The sequence below is a fragment of the Nestor notabilis genome, unplaced genomic scaffold (genome assembly GCF_000696875.1).
Source record: "Nestor notabilis isolate BGI_N333 unplaced genomic scaffold, ASM69687v1 scaffold17550, whole genome shotgun sequence".
Taxonomy (NCBI): Eukaryota; Metazoa; Chordata; class Aves; order Psittaciformes; family Psittacidae; genus Nestor; species Nestor notabilis.
The window spans coordinates 18673-24245 of NW_009912687.1; the positions used below are offsets into that span (position 1 = coordinate 18673).

Here is a 5573-nt window from a genome sequence, read left to right on the forward strand (position 1 = left end):
GGATTTCGTGTGTTGAGATGAGGGTCGGGATGTCTCGCCTGGCACCAGAATGAGTGATGATGGGCAGAAGTGGAAGTTGAATAGAGCTGTCGGTGGCGCGGAGCCAGCCCGGGGAGGCAGTAATTAAAACTTAACGAGTTTAGAAACGGAGTAATCCTGGGAGAGGGGAGGGATGCTCTGCATGGACAGGGTGGCTCAGGGATGCTCTGTCCATGCAGGGGCTGGGAATGGCTGTGGGTGCATCAGCAGTGTGGGTGAGGGATGTGGGGTGCAGCTCCCCGTACTGGGGGTGGATTGTGCCCCCCCAGCATCTCCCCATGCCAGGGGCAGGAGGGACTTTCCCTGGATCCTGGCTGTGCCTGTGAAGGATACATGGAGCATCCCTGTGCTGCAGGGGGGACATGCCCCAGGCTTAGAGTGAGGTTCGAAAAGACCTTTAAGATCATCAAGTCCAACCCAGGACTGCCAAGCCCACCACTAAACCCTATCACTGGGGTTTCATCTGCGTGTTTTGTGGCATCGAGCATGCCACCAAGCATTTCCAACCTCAGCATCCTCACCATTCCTCCCCAGGTCTCTCCTGGAGCTGGGAATCCCGCCAGCACCACTGGCTGCTCTCACCCTTGTGCATTGCACCCCTTTTCCTGGGAGGTGTTGGTTGGGGCTCACTGGGGCTCCCCATGAGCCATCCCGGTTCATCCTGGTCCGATGGTTGTGGAGCTCATGGTGTGTTTTAAGGGAAGGAGCCACTCTCCCAGTTTGGCAGCGCGTTTCCATGGTGACCAGCCTTCCCTTCCCGCAGCCGCCAGCTTGCCACCGAGTGACTTGTTGGCGTGTGGTGACGGGCAGGTGGGGAACGGGAATGGGAATGGGAATGGGAATGGGAATGGGCTTGGCAGGTCCCCAGCCCCCAGCCAGTGCAGCGGAGCCAACCCCTGGGAGCATCCCTGAGGATCACAGAGGGAGGAATGCATGCAGAGCCATTGGAGCATCCCTGGGGATCAGGTGTGATCAGGGACCACAGAGGGATCAGGGACAAGCCTGGCTCTGTGTGTGCTTTCCCCTGGGAGCATCCCACAGGATGCCTTCACCCACTTGCTGCCTGCCGCTGGCATGGGGTGCATGGAGACAGCTTTCCCATGGGACTCCGCTTCCTCCCACGCTTGGGGACCCCACAGCAAAACCCCATCCCCTCCAATGCCTGTTGTGACCTTGGTTAGGGTGATGGCAGGGTTCTGGGTGGTGGAAATGTGCCGGGACACTGTGCTCCCATGTCCTGGCACTGTCTCCAGGGCCTGCTCCGGTTTTCCCTCTGCTCTCCAGGGCCTGCTCCGGTTTTCCCTGTGCTCTCCAGGGCCTGCTCTGGTTTTCCCTGCATAATCTCTCCGGCGAGCTCTCCAGAGCCTGACTTCTCCTCGTACGAGGAATCATAACATGCAAATCAGGCAGCTTGATGCCTTTAATGAAATCCTCGGAAGGAAAGCGCTTCTCTGGTGAATTGAGGATATTTATTTCTCATACAAGAAATTTAACATGCAGATTAGTTGGGTCTGGTAATTCATCACATGAGATTGTCCTATTAAGGGCTGCACCGAGTCCTGCTGCCTGGAGAAATTACCTTCCACATAGATTACCTCTGGACAGACACCCATCCGTAGAGATGCATCTCCTATGTACTAAATCAGCCTCTTGCCTCTCCCCACGTCCCTCCACAGCTGGTGCAGGAGCTACTAAAGGATGTTCCACCTCTTCCCAAGAGCCCAGATCCCCTTTTCCAGGAGCTCGGAGCCCGGGAAAGTGTAATTACCTCCCTGGCACTGGCTGGCTTTGCTGCTGCAGTGCTCCCTGTGCATCCCCACAGCTAAACAGGGTTTGTAGGACAGAGCTTCCCAGTGCTCCTCTGGGTTCCTTGGGTGCAACACAGCCCCATGGACAGATCGGGGCTGTTTTGACACCCACCCCCCCTTTATGGGATGTTCTGGGATGTGTGTTCTCCAGGGATGCTGCACACACAGCACTGCTCCAAGCCCTTATGGCCTTTGGAGGGCCCCAGATGTTTGATGCCTCTGCTTTGTCCCCAGATAGTGTAAAATATGGAGCCAGGATCCTCTCAAAACCACAGAGCTGGGGGAAAACGGGGTGTTTTACCCCTGGCTCCCTGCCGGGACCCCAACCTGTGCCACTGCTCACTGGAGCACATCCCTGCTCCAGCTGGACCAGCTCTTCACCAGCCCAGGTGTAAAGCACAGCCCTTCCTGAGGGAGCTAATTGCATCCAATGACATCATTAATGGGAGCTGATAAAGCAGAGGGGCTGCAGTGGGGGCTCAGCAGTGAGCTTCTGCTGCCTGTGCCTTCAGCCTGGCCAGCTTCGTGTCTGGCATTGCCAAAGCTCCCGGGAGTGCCAGTGAGGCAGCACCAAGCTGGTAATGGGTGTATGGGGTGGGCTTTGCTGGTGATATTCGTGCTGTGAAGGCTCCTGCCTTGCTCTGTGCCTTGTGTGGCTTTGAGGATGGCACAAGAGCAGCAGTGCCTGTGAGCCGCGTGGGCATTGCGGCTGGCAGGGTAGAGGAAGGTGATGGAGGGGATCTCCACGCTGGGACCTTACGTGGGCTCAAGCAGCCATGGGAAGGAGACCAGCAGAAGGTTTTCAGACCTGAAGATGCCACCTGAGCTGGATGGTGGTGGCTGAGCTGGTGAGGGCCATGCCGGAGCCTTCCGGATGCTTCACATGGCTTGAGGCTTGTGCCCTCGCTCCCCCTGCTCTGCAGGCAGCTGGCAGATTAATACATGGGCGTTAATTATTAACTGGTTCCTTGTTCTGACCTGGCCAATTGAGGCTGCGATTTACAGCGCCGCCGAGCTCCCATTCCCTCTGGGAAGCAGCGAGGCTCCGGCCACGTGTGTCACAACAGAGCCCTTTCCAATCAGGAGCTAATTGAGATCCAATAATACACTTAACGGGGGCTGATGGAATACCAGGGCGGGTGTTTAAAAGCATATTGAGCGGCAGCCGGGCGGGCGGAGGTGCCGGGACACGCTTCTCGGATGCTGGGAGTCGTTAAACCTTTGCTAAGTGTGTTTTAATGCTCACTTGACATTTCATTATCACACAGTAACTGTTCAGATGCACGTCCCCTCTAGAATTAATTAGTCGTTATACAGGATATTAATCAAAGGGGACTGTGCCAATGTGCTGCTGTCCAAAATCCCATCCAGCTGTTGCCGTTACTGGGCGGCGTTGGAAGAACCACATGGATTCCTGCACTCGTCTGGTTTTTCCATTTGATGGATCAAATCCTTTGGCTGATGCTTTTCCCGGCCCCTTTCCACCCCCTCAATCTAATAATAATTCGGCAGCATCAGCCCCATGCTTCTGAGCAACCCTACAACAACAGAGCCACAGGGGCTGGGGCCTCGTGGCACCAACCAGCCCCACGGTCACAAGGCTGCGTGTCCAGTCTGGCGATGCTGGTGCCTTGATGGGGTTACGGTTGACGGCAGTGCTGTGCCATCCAGGGATGGGATGGGTGGACGGGAGGTCATCATTCCCAATGTGCAGCTCATCCATCTGTCATCATGCGATGCCAAAGTCTTCCACTGTCCAACTGCTGCTGCAAACCCACCGCTCCCTTGGCACGGGGCTTGTGGCTCTGGATCCCCCTCCTGACCCTGGGGTCGTGCTGATTTCCATCAGTGCTGCCTCCTGAAGCACGGGTCATTCCTCGCTTCCGAAGTGCTTTTCCCTGCAGAAGGTGCCCTGTCAACCTCTGTCTTTACAAACCAACCCCCGGAACAGCTGAGTCAGCAGCAAGGGCTGCACCGGGAGCACGGCCAGACCTCTGTCCTGGCTCGAGCAGCGTGACACGTGTCCCTGGCCTGGTCGGCGGGTGAAGACACCCGGCTGGGGCCGTGCCCGAGCATCACATCCAGTGGAAGAGCTGTTTGCTTGGCGTGGTGGGACCAGGAGAGCAGCGTGGCCATGGCTTGCTCAGTCTCGGGGGCTTCACCCCTCCTCCTGCCCACAGCACAGGGGTGAAATCGGTTACCATCCCCTTCACAGCCCTGTGTGATGGGGGAAGGAAATCAAATCAGAGTGGCCTTGGATAAAAGCCTCTGTGGAAGCAGAGAACAAAGTCTCTGCTCGTGTTTGGTTAATGACTGCGGGCCAGGCTGCGCCCGGTAATTGATTTCCTTTCTCCAGGCTATTTTCAGCCGCTTTAGGTGTGTGCAAGAGCTCAGCTCCTTAATAGCTCCTCCAGCTCCGGTGGAGCAGGCGCTGTTAATTGGATCTGCAGGGGTGTCCCCAGCGGGGGGGTGCAGGCTGCCTGTGCCCATGGAAGTGTCCTGGCTCCCAGGGTGTGGGGACAACATGGGGCTGTGCATCGATGGGGGTTCCATGCATGGGCCCCAAGAGTGAGCGTGGTCTGGGTCCTATAAGGTGGCTTGTGAGCTGGGCTGGGGGGTTTGGGAGCAGCCCCCTCTGGGATGAGGGTTTGGAGGGGATGCAGAGGGTTCCCTGCACTGCTGAGCAGGCAGATGAACATCGGTGTCCATCCGTCCATCCATGCGCGTGTGTGTTTAGGAGTCACGGTGTGTGATTTATTCACGAGGACACCGCAAGGAGAGTGGGCCCATTATTCCCGGTGTCTGCATCAGTGCCTGACAGCTCCCTGGAATTGAAATCTCTTACTTAAAGCCTCTGGGGATCATTTTTAAATATCAGCCGTGACACTCAAGGACTCGCTCCCAAATGACATCCTCCCTTCTGCCATGGGGATGGGTGACCCCCGGAATGCCATGCACACGGATGTGCTTTGGCAGTGGGTTTGATGCCAGCCCTGCTGTGATCACCCCAGCTCAGCGGTGCCTCCGGGTGAGGTGGGAGCCCTGTGTCCCCAGCACCATCTCCATGCAGGCAGCTGGGCGCAAGGTCCTGCTGTGCTTTCGTACAGAGGGGGCACGCTCCTCGTGTCTTCTCAAAGTTTCATTTCTGTTTGGTTATCAAAAGAACAAACAAAGCTCTGTCAAAACAGCCTGCGGCATGTTTTAATGCAAGATAGATTTGGGCAAGGGAGGGTTGAGCTTGCTCATTTATTGCCTTTCTGCTTTGTCTCTGAGCACTCCCCACCAGGGAAGGTGATGCCGCAGCACCCACCCGTTCCCATAAGAGGTTCGCCCATCTGCGAGGCCAGGGGGGTCCAGCCTGGTTTGGGGGTGATGGAGCAGGAGCCCTGCCTCCCTTCTGGGGTGGGGATAGGCCAAGGACGTCTGGTGGCAGCAGGGTCCAGCTTGGGGATGGGGGTGATGCTCGGGAGCAGCGGGTGAACCGAGACATGGTTATTCCCTTTATCTGCTTATCAGCTGCTGGCGCTGGGGGTGATAAGGTGGCTCAGCACACCCTGGTGTGTCCCTGCTGCTCAGTGCAGGTCCCCGGCAGCCACCTCTGCTTCTGACAGCTCAAAGTCGCTTGTCCAGTGCCTCCCACTCGTGAGTCACCGGTGGCCACCACTCACGCTGCATGTGTGGTGCAGCAAACCCACCTCCTACCTGCACGCACACCGCCTCCCCTCT

At 57.2% G+C, this 5573-nt stretch overlaps 1 protein-coding gene across 1 annotated transcript in view; it reads left to right on the forward strand.

Annotated features, from left to right (window-relative positions):
• The window catches only part of LOC104410561 (protein sidekick-2-like), a gene marked incomplete at both ends in the record, with an annotated part of 7588 nt that overhangs the window by 1638 nt on the left and 377 nt on the right, over nucleotides 1–5573 (forward strand). The window lies entirely within an intron of this gene.